General features: G+C 30.3%; 1 protein-coding gene across 1 annotated transcript in view; it reads left to right on the plus strand.

The window, feature by feature from the left end:
- The window catches only part of LOC111624260 (cytochrome P450 4C1-like), a 51,662-nt gene that overhangs the window by 26,038 nt on the left and 9,971 nt on the right, over nucleotides 1-15,653 (plus strand). The window contains exons 2-5 of the mRNA XM_023367069.1: nucleotides 14,869-14,991; nucleotides 15,065-15,177; nucleotides 15,242-15,327; nucleotides 15,403-15,593. The gene's annotated coding sequence lies outside the window, so the exon portion shown is untranslated. The remainder of the gene's footprint in view (nucleotides 1-14,868; nucleotides 14,992-15,064; nucleotides 15,178-15,241; nucleotides 15,328-15,402; nucleotides 15,594-15,653) is intronic.

Genomic DNA, 15,653 nt, shown 5'->3' on the forward strand with positions numbered 1-15,653 from the left:
TGACACCCGAAGTGTGTTTCTTATGTCCAGTTTATTCCGTTGTTCCGTCGTCCATTAAAAGTCGCACAAACCCGAGAGAAATATACCATAGTAAATAAAATGGAAATACCAATAATTTAATGTTCCTTGGGCGGCCCGGTACCATTTGATCCACGGACCGGTACCGGTCCGCGGCCCAGGGGTTGGAGACCACTGCTTTAAAGTAACAAATTTTTTTACTTTTTAAATTTTTTTTTCTTTAAAAAAATTTTTAAAGATATAAATTAAAACTTCAGAATAACAATTACAGTAGACCATCGATTATCCGACTGAATTGGGGACTCGGGTTGGTCGGATAACTGAAGAATTCGGATAACCGAAAAGAATGAAAAAAATACATTATTAATATATTAGTATATCCCATGTAATTAGTATATTAGTTTATCGCTATTAACCATTGGCGTAACGTGGGTGTCAGCCGCTCGGGAGAAGGAAAATTCCGGACCCTCCTTATTTAGGTATTTCAATTTAAAAGACCAAAGTTCAGTTTTGTCAGAAAACAAGCAATGAAAAATTCAATGATAGTGCAGCGACCTGTTTAAAATAGTTCTATTGGATATTAGTAGTGCATATGAACGCGAATGAATCGTACAAGCAAAAAAAAAAAGGTAAACAGGTTTCGCAGGATTTCCTCGAATGAGAAAATTACTAGTTCACCCGTACTGCTAGCCGATTCCCGGACTGTCCGGAGGATAGCACTATCGTAGGCGCGATGCAAGATTAGATTAGGATGTTTCAAATTTTTACAACATATTATTATTATTTATTGTGAAATTTTGCCGCCCCCTAAAAAGTGTCGCCCCCATACGGTAAGCCACTGCTATTAACCAACTCTGCGTTGAATTTTCATCCATGTTAAGCGTAACAAAATTTTTTTTTAAAATAATAATCGTTGCTATTGGCTCTAAGTTATCTTTTATAAATTTTTAAAATTCTTCTACATATTCCGAGCTTTTAAATAGAAAATTAAATATAATTAAATTCTTTTTAGTTCTTTCGTTTAACATTTTCTCAATTTCAAAATTTACCATACCTTTTAACTTACTGTACGAATTTGTTCTTTTTTCTAATAAACGTATTTTTTTACACATATCTTTTAACTCTTCCATGAGCTTTAAATTTTCTTTGTTCATTTTGTTGATTTCAGTTTTCATGGAACGGATTTCGAAGTTCAAACTATGAAATTTGCCTTGGATTAATTCATAGACCGATTTAAGTGAGTATTCAGGTTCAATAGTCTTTGTTAGTAAATCTTCCGGTTCGAAAAAATCTTTTATTGTAACATACTTCGAGATATCAGTAGTTTTCTTGGAATGTTCCTCAATTAAGTATTCCTCTCCTGACATTTCGTTTGTCTCAGTAGTTTTTTCTATATATCTTGCATGCTCTTTACGTGCTCTCCTTCGTTCCCTTTTTTGCATAACTGCTGGAGTTGGTATTGGAGGAGATTGAGGAATAGGCCCGGGATTTAACTCAATGCCAGCAATCATTAGTAAAATAAAAATTATTATTCGAGTTAATGAAACATTTAAACTACTTATTTCAGTTCTACATTTAATATTCTGTTGTAAAAATTCCATGTTTAACGTCGCCACAACAGCTCAGCAAAAAAAGTCACCAACACCTCCGCAGGCTAGAATTATTTCAGATAACAAAATTAATTTTTTGAACAAATTACAGTCTAACAAATTAAAATTACAAACAATTTTTAAATCAAATTACAATTGCAAATAAAAATTTGTTGAATGGAATTATTTCAGTTCACAAAATTAATTTTTTGAGCGAATTACAGTCTAACAAATTAAAATTACAAATAATTTTTTAAATGAAATTACAATTGCAAATAACGAAAGAGACCTGGAAATTCTGATGTTATCAGATGACCTCAGAATAAAAGATTCAATAAATACATTTCTAATAAAGATAGAGCGTAGAAACTTTTTATTCGAAAGCTAAAAAACTTCTGTAAGTAATATATAAATATGTATTCGATGATTTTTACTTTTCCGGCTGTTATATATGATACAACAGAGGAAAGTAAAGCGCTCGGTCAAAAAATGACCCTTTCCAACTTTTTACATTTTTAGACTCAGGACACTGAAATTTCGAGATATGCAAAAGATTCGATGTTTTTTTTTTCTATGTAAGTGGATGTTAGACTGTGTGAAGGCATGATTTCATTCATCCCGTTTGATGCTTAATAATTTCTGTGATCAGAGTGGTCAAAACAAAGTCAGATGGTTTAACACAGGAGTTCGTTATTAAACGTCAAAGTGGTTGAAGTAAATCGTGTCCCCATACACATTCTAACATCTTAAACGAGAACATCTTACTAGGTTTTACTGTACTATTATAAAATGAAAAAAAGCTTACTTTGAGGGTAGAGAAGAGTTTTATTTTATTTTTTTAAATTTTGAACGCTAATAATGAGCAAAATATTCATTAAGAGATTTGACACGTAACCACTTTTATATCTTCACCTTGTCGACTTTTAATTAAGAACCAAAATTTAATAGTATTAATGCCCTTTCATACGCGAGCCATAAAGTCACATTTCGTTTCTTAATATTTTCTGTTCTGAGATATTTCAGGACAAAAAATAAAGAAATTAAACTAATGAGACGCCAACAAACACGCGAGCGCGAATTTTTTTTTGTTTTATTGATTTTTTTCAGGGATTCGAGAGGTCTCCAAACGTGTAGATTTGTAAAAAACAACTTAAAGGGTCAAATTTGCACACGATTTCAATATTTTCCGTTTTAACAAGTTGAGAATTAAAAAAGAGTCGGAGTCGGCAGATTTTTTGACGAGTCCTGGTCTTGACAATAGTATTGGTTCTACACTACAGCATGAAATTATTTTACCATGTCAAATAATAAATTTTTATAAAAACTAAACTGTAAGCGTGATGACATGATGTTTCTGCCTCACCAACTTAATGAGAATGGGAGAATCACTCTTACTTTCTTAGCTCTTACACAATTGAATTGTATGAAAATGTTTTTATTCAGTAAAATATTCATTTTCAGTTTACTAAACGAATATCCAAAAGAGAAAATTCGTATATCATAAAAATTTTTAAATTAAAGCATTATTCTCAAAGTAAAAGAAAAAAAAATTAAAGTAAAATACCACAGCTCAGTAACAAAACCGGTTATGGCGCACTGTCTTTGGAATAGGTAACGATTTCACCCTTAGTAACTCAACCATAGCATAAATTAACGTAATATTTAATTATTATATAACTACTATCAAAATGTACTTAAATTACGACAACGTTTTAAATGAAAATGTGCTGTAACTAGTAAAAAACAAATTAAATTTTCCAAGGTCGAGAGAAGAAATGAGAGAAGTTAAGTCTCGTAGTGCGAATTTAGTCTTCTATAATAGGCAGACTGTGATTCACGTGGCAGAAAAACTCTGATTCTGATTGGCATTATTCGGCGCTTGTTGTTTCACGCATAGATATTTGATTATTACGTACAGTACCGCATCGAAAACTGCAAATCAAGAAAATTATTCACCATGTGTCTGTTGAGTTCGTTCCAAATTCTGTTAAGTTTAATTATTTTTCTTTTTGTGATATATTCAATACTAAAGAAGTGGAGAAACGGAAGGAAACAACAGGAAAATGATTCGACTTCGAACAAATATGGAGAGAATTTGTGTGTATCTGGAGGTAAGCGAATAATTGAATACTTTTTGTTTTTTTAATTTTTAAAATATCATTAATTTAACACGAAAGAAGTGACTCAACGGCGCTGCAGAGCTTTATAGTAGAGCTCAGCCACACGTTCTAATGTTAAAATGACAAATTTGATGATTAATATCTCCAAGACCGACCATCAGATTTGGATGAAATTTATAATATTATGTGTCCGCAATGAGCGGTACGGATGTCATAAACTTTGAATAAATTCCTTGGATCGTTTTAGCAATTCCAACTTCTGTAATTTCGACTCGATTTACAACGAGAGGGATTTTCGCAACATCAAGCTAACGGAAAATGTAGAAAATGTCTGCGTACCCTCAAAAGTTTTTTGTACAGCCGACCACCTCTTTTCTTGTCCCTTTGAAGGATTTATGTCAAACATCGAGTATTTATAAAATTAAAAGCTCAATTTTTTAATATTAATATTTTGTTGGTCGATTGTCTAACACGTGACGTGACGCTTTGCGATTACTTTTAATGCATTATTTATGATTTAAATATAAAATATTTATAAAAGAATGTCCGATTTTACTTTTGAAGTTCTCATGCACGTATACATAAAAAAAGTATCGGAATCGCGTCAACATCATCTTCGCAGATTTTTTCAAATCTCCACATTCTGATAATGTTTTTCTATTACTGTATATAAAATGTTCGTGTATCTCTGTTGTTAGCTTTTTATTATATTATATTAGAAGAAAAGGTGGTATTATGGAACTGTGCAGGTGTTATGGAACCTCACCTTATCAAACTGATAATAAATTAACTGAACTATAGCGGATTGTGGCTGAACTGCACCAGGCAGACATCCATAGCGAGGGGAGAACCTGTTTCACTTCAGTTAAACGGTTGTCTGTAGTGAATCAGCATATTTGTGCATTACGAAATCCGAAAATTTTGGATGCTAAGTGAATTTAATTATTTCTAAAATATAAATCGTGTAGTTGATGGTTCGCTGGTGCATGTATTCCGTTCCAGAGACTTAGGGGAACAGTATATATTAACTCCTTGGGACTCTACCAATTTTTGATATTAATGTAATTAAACGTAAAAAATACTTACAACTGAAGAAAACGAAAGAAATGTGTTAATTTTGAAGAAAAAGCTTAAAATTTTATTTTTCTTTGTCACGCCTTTCTGTGAAATGTGACACCGATGAGTCATTGCTTACACAGCTGGATGACCTTGANGGATTTTTTCATACTTTTCGGTTATCCGACTTTTCAATTATCCGACCAACCCCAGTCCCCAATTAGGGCGGATAATCGAGGTTCTACTGTACATAAATACAGGAATAAACGTTGGATTCTGACAATTCAAATTACAGATTTCGGATGCCGGTACTTCTCGTTTATCTTTGGTATGACTACTTAAATTAATATTGTCAATTTTACTTAATATTATACCACCCAATCTTCCTATTAATTCAATGTTTGTAAAAAACCGTGGTAATTGTCTTTAGTGTAATTCCTCTTCCAAATATTTAAAGGTGTTTTTTTCTTTGTAATCTTGTTTGGTTTTTTGAATCGTAGCCATAATAGCATCTACTAGAATCAAAGCAGTCATCGTACATTTTGTTCGCTTTTCTAATGTTACCACAGAATCTTTAACGTTACCTGAACAAATTGTGTCGGATGTGAGTCTTTCATGTTAAACTTGAAACCTTTATACTCGTGGGAATTTGAATAATGGGCACATTTTTAGCGCAATATGCCTGCATTCTGTCAATTAGCTCACTTTCTTATATTTATAGTTTTTGAGATTGTATCTTGTAATCGTGGTTTTAAAGAGCACATCAGTTTATTTTGTTTGCTGTGGTAGTTTATTAAATTTGTACATAATAAAAGTGTAAGTTATGTTTAAAGTAACTGAAGAATTTTGTAAAAATTGACAAAAAGTTTATTACCAGCAATTTGGCCACCATTTTTATTACATTAATAATACAACTAATAAATTTTACAATTAGGCAATAATATTTTACGTTATAAAAAGTCCAGCAGCAAATTACGAAACCTTACCGACTGTTAATAGAATTTATTTTAAAAAAATCACTTTTATATATAAATTATACTACTAATAAAATGTGTATGGCTTCATCGGTCATGAGATTTAAAAAATGTTTCTATTATTAATTATTATAAAATTGCACAACGCTCAATTTTAAGAGTAAAGTTGAATTTTATAAAAAAAAGTTAAAAATTTTAATAACAAGTAAAGTCTTCATTAAGCTATACCTTTCTATCTCTCGGTTCCTAGACCTGAAATTACTAAAATTGAATAGGATAAATGACGATTAATACACAAGTCATTATGCCTAGTTTTCGTCGTTTTATATTTACTGCAAGAAATAAAACGTTTTTTTTTTTTTTTTTTTNGAGAAGGAAAATTCCGGACCCTCCTTATTTAGGTATTTCAATTTAAAAGACCAAAGTTCAGTTTTGTCAGAAAACAAGCAATGAAAAATTCAATGATAGTGCAGCGACCTGTTTAAAATAGTTCTATTGGATATTAGTAGTGCATATGAACGCGAATGAATCGTACAAGCAAAAAAAAAAAGGTAAACAGGTTTCGCAGGATTTCCTCGAATGAGAAAATTACTAGTTCACCCGTACTGCTAGCCGATTCCCGGACTGTCCGGAGGATAGCACTATCGTAGGCGCGATGCAAGATTAGATTAGGATGTTTCAAATTTTTACAACATATTATTATTATTTATTGTGAAATTTTGCCGCCCCCTAAAAAGTGTCGCCCCCATACGGTAAGCCACTGCTATTAACCAACTCTGCGTTGAATTTTCATCCATGTTAAGCGTAACAAAATTTTTTTTTAAAATAATAATCGTTGCTATTGGCTCTAAGTTATCTTTTATAAATTTTTAAAATTCTTCTACATATTCCGAGCTTTTAAATAGAAAATTAAATATAATTAAATTCTTTTTAGTTCTTTCGTTTAACATTTTCTCAATTTCAAAATTTACCATACCTTTTAACTTACTGTACGAATTTGTTCTTTTTTCTAATAAACGTATTTTTTTACACATATCTTTTAACTCTTCCATGAGCTTTAAATTTTCTTTGTTCATTTTGTTGATTTCAGTTTTCATGGAACGGATTTCGAAGTTCAAACTATGAAATTTGCCTTGGATTAATTCATAGACCGATTTAAGTGAGTATTCAGGTTCAATAGTCTTTGTTAGTAAATCTTCCGGTTCGAAAAAATCTTTTATTGTAACATACTTCGAGATATCAGTAGTTTTCTTGGAATGTTCCTCAATTAAGTATTCCTCTCCTGACATTTCGTTTGTCTCAGTAGTTTTTTCTATATATCTTGCATGCTCTTTACGTGCTCTCCTTCGTTCCCTTTTTTGCATAACTGCTGGAGTTGGTATTGGAGGAGATTGAGGAATAGGCCCGGGATTTAACTCAATGCCAGCAATCATTAGTAAAATAAAAATTATTATTCGAGTTAATGAAACATTTAAACTACTTATTTCAGTTCTACATTTAATATTCTGTTGTAAAAATTCCATGTTTAACGTCGCCACAACAGCTCAGCAAAAAAAGTCACCAACACCTCCGCAGGCTAGAATTATTTCAGATAACAAAATTAATTTTTTGAACAAATTACAGTCTAACAAATTAAAATTACAAACAATTTTTAAATCAAATTACAATTGCAAATAAAAATTTGTTGAATGGAATTATTTCAGTTCACAAAATTAATTTTTTGAGCGAATTACAGTCTAACAAATTAAAATTACAAATAATTTTTTAAATGAAATTACAATTGCAAATAACGAAAGAGACCTGGAAATTCTGATGTTATCAGATGACCTCAGAATAAAAGATTCAATAAATACATTTCTAATAAAGATAGAGCGTAGAAACTTTTTATTCGAAAGCTAAAAAACTTCTGTAAGTAATATATAAATATGTATTCGATGATTTTTACTTTTCCGGCTGTTATATATGATACAACAGAGGAAAGTAAAGCGCTCGGTCAAAAAATGACCCTTTCCAACTTTTTACATTTTTAGACTCAGGACACTGAAATTTCGAGATATGCAAAAGATTCGATGTTTTTTTTTTCTATGTAAGTGGATGTTAGACTGTGTGAAGGCATGATTTCATTCATCCCGTTTGATGCTTAATAATTTCTGTGATCAGAGTGGTCAAAACAAAGTCAGATGGTTTAACACAGGAGTTCGTTATTAAACGTCAAAGTGGTTGAAGTAAATCGTGTCCCCATACACATTCTAACATCTTAAACGAGAACATCTTACTAGGTTTTACTGTACTATTATAAAATGAAAAAAAGCTTACTTTGAGGGTAGAGAAGAGTTTTATTTTATTTTTTTAAATTTTGAACGCTAATAATGAGCAAAATATTCATTAAGAGATTTGACACGTAACCACTTTTATATCTTCACCTTGTCGACTTTTAATTAAGAACCAAAATTTAATAGTATTAATGCCCTTTCATACGCGAGCCATAAAGTCACATTTCGTTTCTTAATATTTTCTGTTCTGAGATATTTCAGGACAAAAAATAAAGAAATTAAACTAATGAGACGCCAACAAACACGCGAGCGCGAATTTTTTTTTGTTTTATTGATTTTTTTCAGGGATTCGAGAGGTCTCCAAACGTGTAGATTTGTAAAAAACAACTTAAAGGGTCAAATTTGCACACGATTTCAATATTTTCCGTTTTAACAAGTTGAGAATTAAAAAAGAGTCGGAGTCGGCAGATTTTTTGACGAGTCCTGGTCTTGACAATAGTATTGGTTCTACACTACAGCATGAAATTATTTTACCATGTCAAATAATAAATTTTTATAAAAACTAAACTGTAAGCGTGATGACATGATGTTTCTGCCTCACCAACTTAATGAGAATGGGAGAATCACTCTTACTTTCTTAGCTCTTACACAATTGAATTGTATGAAAATGTTTTTATTCAGTAAAATATTCATTTTCAGTTTACTAAACGAATATCCAAAAGAGAAAATTCGTATATCATAAAAATTTTTAAATTAAAGCATTATTCTCAAAGTAAAAGAAAAAAAAATTAAAGTAAAATACCACAGCTCAGTAACAAAACCGGTTATGGCGCACTGTCTTTGGAATAGGTAACGATTTCACCCTTAGTAACTCAACCATAGCATAAATTAACGTAATATTTAATTATTATATAACTACTATCAAAATGTACTTAAATTACGACAACGTTTTAAATGAAAATGTGCTGTAACTAGTAAAAAACAAATTAAATTTTCCAAGGTCGAGAGAAGAAATGAGAGAAGTTAAGTCTCGTAGTGCGAATTTAGTCTTCTATAATAGGCAGACTGTGATTCACGTGGCAGAAAAACTCTGATTCTGATTGGCATTATTCGGCGCTTGTTGTTTCACGCATAGATATTTGATTATTACGTACAGTACCGCATCGAAAACTGCAAATCAAGAAAATTATTCACCATGTGTCTGTTGAGTTCGTTCCAAATTCTGTTAAGTTTAATTATTTTTCTTTTTGTGATATATTCAATACTAAAGAAGTGGAGAAACGGAAGGAAACAACAGGAAAATGATTCGACTTCGAACAAATATGGAGAGAATTTGTGTGTATCTGGAGGTAAGCGAATAATTGAATACTTTTTGTTTTTTTAATTTTTAAAATATCATTAATTTAACACGAAAGAAGTGACTCAACGGCGCTGCAGAGCTTTATAGTAGAGCTCAGCCACACGTTCTAATGTTAAAATGACAAATTTGATGATTAATATCTCCAAGACCGACCATCAGATTTGGATGAAATTTATAATATTATGTGTCCGCAATGAGCGGTACGGATGTCATAAACTTTGAATAAATTCCTTGGATCGTTTTAGCAATTCCAACTTCTGTAATTTCGACTCGATTTACAACGAGAGGGATTTTCGCAACATCAAGCTAACGGAAAATGTAGAAAATGTCTGCGTACCCTCAAAAGTTTTTTGTACAGCCGACCACCTCTTTTCTTGTCCCTTTGAAGGATTTATGTCAAACATCGAGTATTTATAAAATTAAAAGCTCAATTTTTTAATATTAATATTTTGTTGGTCGATTGTCTAACACGTGACGTGACGCTTTGCGATTACTTTTAATGCATTATTTATGATTTAAATATAAAATATTTATAAAAGAATGTCCTATTTTACTTTTGAAGTTCTCATGCACGTATACATAAAAAAAGTATCGGAATCGCGTCAACATCATCTTCGCAGATTTTTTCAAATCTCCACATTCTGATAATGTTTTTCTATTACTGTATATAAAATGTTCGTGTATCTCTGTTGTTAGCTTTTTATTATATTATATTAGAAGAAAAGGTGGTATTATGGAACTGTGCAGGTGTTATGGAACCTCACCTTATCAAACTGATAATAAATTAACTGAACTATAGCGGATTGTGGCTGAACTGCACCAGGCAGACATCCATAGCGAGGGGAGAACCTGTTTCACTTCAGTTAAACGGTTGTCTGTAGTGAATCAGCATATTTGTGCATTACGAAATCCGAAAATTTTGGATGCTAAGTGAATTTAATTATTTCTAAAATATAAATCGTGTAGTTGATGGTTCGCTGGTGCATGTATTCCGTTCCAGAGACTTAGGGGAACAGTATATATTAACTCCTTGGGACTCTACCAATTTTTGATATTAATGTAATTAAACGTAAAAAATACTTACAACTGAAGAAAACGAAAGAAATGTGTTAATTTTGAAGAAAAAGCTTAAAATTTTATTTTTCTTTGTCACGCCTTTCTGTGAAATGTGACACCGATGAGTCATTGCTTACACAGCTGGATGACCTTGAACACAGCTGGAGTTGGATTTTCCGGGACATTCTCATAGAAATCTCGGGAGGCAATTGGTTTATAGTAGCGTGAATACTAGCTGACCGTGTATTTTTAAATATTTTTAAAAAATTACGTTTTTTATTGCGATTTTCGTCTCCCGACTTAATTAAACGTATATATAATAAAATCTATTAATTAAAAAAAATTAAAAAACTATTGGAGGTCGTTTCTGACATCATAAGCTAGCTTTAAATAACTTTACCGAAGGAAAATCCGTGCACTACAACTTTAAAACGATAAATGAAATTTGATATCAAACTTCCATTTAAAAACTATTAAAAAGCAATTAACCGTGAAGCGTGCGTCATTAAAGGTAAATTAAAATCGCGATATAATTTTTTCGCGCGGGAAATAATTTTGAAAAAAATTGGAGACTTAAAAAACATTCCAAAAATTCATAAAAAAAAAAAAATTTAAAAAATGGCCTTAAAGACCGTTAATCTGTGTGATGTTCACGTTTTTTGAAGTTTGATCTTGGCAGACATAAGTTCATTCGATATGGCGATGTATTGGTGCTATTAATATGGAACCCAACTGCTTTGAACTCTCTCTTTGCAAGCAGACATTTGTCCGGAGCAATTTGTTAAAAGACACTAGGTAGAAAGCCAATTCTTCACGAGAATATCGAAAAAGAGTTGCTGGAATATACATTGTTGATGGAGGTCATGTTTTTCTATTATAAAAGCATTTTTTTCGATAAAATACATTGGAGTAAATAATTTTGTAATTATTTAATATTCATTGTACTAACCTGTTTGTTTTTGGATACATTAAAGCATTTTTTGAAAACGTGCAGTAAGATTCCATGTTACCTATATTCAATTAGGAACATTTAGTTTAATAGTTACCAGTACTTTTCGCTCAAAAAATATGGGTGTAGTTATGATAACTTCTTTACAATTCACTATAATGTAATTGGGGTCAATAATACCACCTTCGCTATTGCTTTTGCAAAGTGACAAGTCGCTTAAATTTAGCGCATCCTTTATGATGTAAAACGAGTTCGCAAACCGTTGCTGCACTTGAAAGTGTTTCTAGTTTACTAAATTATCTACAATACGAAAAAAAAAGAATTCAGCAATAAAAATATTTTCTACAACTTAAAATATATCCAGTAATTATTTCAAAATATACATTTTACATATTCTAACAATGTTAACGAAACTTATTTGTACGATTGCTATACAATATATTTATTGCTTGTATGAGTAAATCGAATATAACGAAATGAAAACAAAATACTTTTATGATATACGATACATAGTTATTGAGCTGCGATTCGAAATAACTGTGACCGTAAAAATTCCTACTATCGATTGACTTCCTTAATTTCAAGAACGTGGTGAAATATACGACAAACGACACAAGCCGTGGACATCTGCATGTGTGGCCTTGAATATCTATAAAAGAACTTTCGGTGAAAATCGGAAGTCGTATTATTCCAATTCAAATATTTCCCCTTGAAAGGTATTAGAGAAATGACCGGCACGACTCTGTTGTTGAAAAGTATGATGTACTGTACAAAGGCAAACAAACCCCAAATTTGAGTCGAGGTCATATATTTTAAATTAAATAAATAAAAATTTGATTAAAAGTTACTGCTCGTCATTCTGACGATGCTCGTTATTAACTTTTATTTTTTAACAGAAGTAGTAGTGATTTGAGTGGCACTAATCACAAAATTAATTTCAGATGTCAATTAAATTAAAATTGCAAATAAAAATTTGTTGAAAGTATTTATTAAATATTGTAAACAGAACAATGCTCTTTGAAATATTTGTAGATTCTAGTGTCTCAGAATTCTCCTGTGGTAAGTATTAAAATAATTTACAATATTTTTTTATATGTCTCTATTTAATTGATATATTTTAATATAAATTAGATTTCAACACTCAAAAATACTCAAATGGTAAGTGTTAAGCATCATTAAAACTGTCTAACAATAAAACATATGACTGTAAATTTTTTGTAATAAATGATAAAATATCATTACCGATATACGACAAATATTTTACAAGATGTGACTGTATGAAATGTAATAAATAATTTAGTATCTGCTAATATATGTATTCAATTTGAATAATAATGTATTCTATTATGATATCCATAAAGAAATGTGTCATATTTTAGACAAAGTGAATAAGAAAACTGGAAAAGCTTAAGTAAAAGAAAAGAAATTCAAAAAATAATTTTGTCTCGGTGTTATATTATTTCATACAATTGTTTCGAATATTAAAACATTTAATAATTAATACAGCCTTATTGTTACAAGATATTTTATGAAAACTAAAATGAAATAATCTTAATTTATTCAAGATATTTTTGATCTGAAATTATTGCAAATTAATTTTATAATAATTAAAAAGAATATATTAAATTTTGTTTTGGGTGTTATATTATTTCATACAATTGTCATGTTTTAATTTTCTCAATCTATAAAATAATTCAGATAGAACATGATTATAAAAAAAATTAGTTCATAAAATGAATTAGAAAAAATCTGACACCTACTCACTTAGAATAAATAATTAATTGTTAAAAAAAACATTTGATAATTAATTTCAAATTGTTGTGTTTTGATTTACTCAACAAATTTTTTATTTAAAAAAAATTATTATTACAAATTAGTACAACTTAATTTTATAATAAATTTAATAATTAATTGGAATGTATTAAACTTATTATTAAAATAAAATTTAATTCAATTCAAACTTGTGATCAGAAAATTAAAACTAAATTCTTTTAATTTTAAAAACATAAGTTTCACATTAACAATTTGATAAAATGGATGAAATAATTGAATATAATCGTGATATAACATCAAAAATAAGGAGACAAAACATTTGGTATATCAATGAACATTCTATATCAGGGGTGGCCAACCTTTTGCATACCATGCGCCAATTTTTTGATAGACGAGTTCAGATGCGCAGTGGCGTACCGTGGGTGTTAGCCGCCCGGGGCGGAGAAAAATTTCGGCCACCCTTTAATCAGGTATTTCAATTTAAAAGATCAAAATTCAGTTGTGTGAAAAAAAAATTAATAAAAAATGCGGTGGTGGTGTAGTTACCCGTACAAAATAGTCCCATTTGACATTAGTGGCATACACGATTGCGAATGTATCGTGAATCGTAGAAGCAAAAAAAAAAAAAAGGTCAACAGGTGTAGCAGTCCAACCGACTCGTGGACTGTCCGGACGGTAGCACTGTCATTTAGACGCCTATGCACTGATCGAAAATAAACATACATGCATACACTGTAATTTACTATGTGGAGAACACTCATTTTATCTGTAAAGTTGATTGCAACGAATTGTGCAACAAATGAACTTGCCAAGACAGACTATAAAAAATTAATTTTCTATGTAATATTCTTAATTGCAAAGAAGCCAAATCTGGCAATGTTGCTCAGAACTGACTAAAGCGCCACTTGTAATCGTCCAATGCGCCAAGTTTGGCGCATGCGCCACGGTTTGGCCACCCCTGTTCTATATGGTCAGTAAAAAATATTTATGTATGAAATCATTTTGTTATTTTCTTATTAAATATAAAATAATACTAATCCTAATTTTTATTTATATAAAATTGCAGAATGCGATTCTAATAGATTTTGAAGCATTTCAACTTATCTCGACAGTTGGTCCTAAAAACATTACACTGTCCTATAGAAACTGTAATAAACATTTATATAGATTCTGTTAAAAAATATCAATTATCGGCAAAAGATCAATGGCAAGTCAATTTTACTAGCAAATAAGTTCATAGATTAAATTTTATATACGAAAACCCATCGGATATAACTGGTTGGATTGAACATAGTAATTTACGAAGCTTATTAAATTATTTCACAACGTATAACGAATTATTTTTATTTTAAGGTGAACACATAGAACAAAAAAATCTTTTTAAAAACTGTTACTACAATTATTTAGACATCAAACTTCTTATGATGTCTAAGATTGAATAATATTAAAAAATTTGTTATTACTACAAATATTTTAAAAAGCATCGTTCTCTTTACAATATTTAATAAATACATTCAACAAAGTTTTATTTGCAATTTTAATTTATTTGATAGTAATTTATTCAAAAAATTAATTTTGTGATCTGAAATAATTCCATTCAACAAATTGTTATTTGCAATTTTAATTTAATTGACATCTGAAATTAATTTTGTGATTAGTGCCACTCAAACCACTACTACTAACAGACATTAATTTTTCAGGAAATAAAGACGACGGCCAGGAGATAAAAATGAATTTTCCGACTATGTCCTTTTTACCAGTTTTGTGGAACATTGTCTTTTCTCAACGTGAAAAACAATACCACGATTCACACGTCGGCATATGTAAGTCACAAATATTTTATTGCATAATTTGACTCTTTACGAATAGATGAAATATTTTTTCGTAACTTTCCAGTAAATAGAAATCTCTCTACCGGACTTCCTATGCTATTTACAAACGAGAAAGTATTCTGTATAAACATATTTGGATATAAATTAATTGTTTTCTTACATCCAGAATCTGCAAAGGTAATATGCCCAGTTATGTAATATATTCATTACGAATGGAAATATTCAGTATTACGTTTTATAGGAAGTGTTACGAAGCAACAGTTTAACATATAGTGATTCTACACATTTCTTCAAGCCACTTCTCGGAGACAACAGTTTTTTTTTCAGGTAATGCATTATTTGATATTTACTTTACATATCAAATATCGTTGTTTACAGTTTTCTGAATTGAATTAAATCAAGTTCTGGCGATAATTGGAGAAAAAGAAGAAAATATTTAGCTCCACATTTTCATCTTCGGAATCTGAAAGATGATCAAAATGTATTTATGGAGCATTCAAACGTCTTAGTGGAGAAACTCAAACAATTGCAGAAGAATGAAATATTCGATATCCTGGAACGGATGAAATATTGCACACTCGACATAATTGCAGGTATTACTCTCTAATGTAAAATATTTAATTACGTATTATAAATATCAATTTGTTCATACG

Source organism: Centruroides sculpturatus, unplaced genomic scaffold, assembly GCF_000671375.1.
Source record: "Centruroides sculpturatus isolate CEXI.00-Female unplaced genomic scaffold, Cexi_2.0 scaffold242, whole genome shotgun sequence".
NCBI classification, from domain to species: domain Eukaryota; kingdom Metazoa; phylum Arthropoda; class Arachnida; order Scorpiones; family Buthidae; genus Centruroides; species Centruroides sculpturatus.